Genomic DNA, 697 nt, shown 5'->3' on the forward strand with positions numbered 1-697 from the left:
ATGACGCCACCGCACTTTGCCAAGATGCTGCTTTCATACGCTCAGGTACGGATCCTTTCTACCATTTTTGTTGCTGGATATTCTACTACACTCTGATTTTTTTATTCTATGGGTTTGTATTAAAAAACCAACCGGAAGCTCCCGTCGGGTGTTACGTTCCGCGCGCCGTGGTACGTGGTCTGTAGTTTGCTAATTCTCTGTACGAAGTGCCGGTCCTGCCAGTTACCTCCAGCCCAGGGAAAGCTCCTCTTCACTCGCTGTGTTGTGGTAAGACAACGTTACAGAAATGCATTTATCTACCCAAAGGCCTAGCTCCACTGGGCATTTTATTTTTAAAAAAAAACCTGTTTTGTTGAATGAGATGTGAAGATATTCAAATAAAGGCAGAATGACGGCGTTTGACGCTCCCCGGCCTTCACTTTGGCAGCCTGGGTGCAGCAGCTCCTCTCCCCCCACCACGGCTCAGCCTGCGCCTGGGGAGGGACCGGTACCAACAGCGGCAATTCCCACTCCTGGGGGGGAGGCAGGATGCAGGGAGCTGGGGCTGGATGCAGCTCAGCCCTCTGCTACCCTCACACACACACAGCAGGTCCCACTCTCCCCCCCCACTCACCTCTGCCATCTCCCAGCCCTGAGCCGGTGCCGATTCCAGCAGCCCCGGGCACTCGTGGATCCCACTGGGCTCCCGGCCGCCAAG

This window comes from Antrostomus carolinensis, unplaced genomic scaffold, assembly GCF_000700745.2.
Source record: "Antrostomus carolinensis isolate BGI_N321 unplaced genomic scaffold, ASM70074v2 scaffold33478, whole genome shotgun sequence".
NCBI lineage: Eukaryota > Metazoa > Chordata > Aves > Caprimulgiformes > Caprimulgidae > Antrostomus > Antrostomus carolinensis.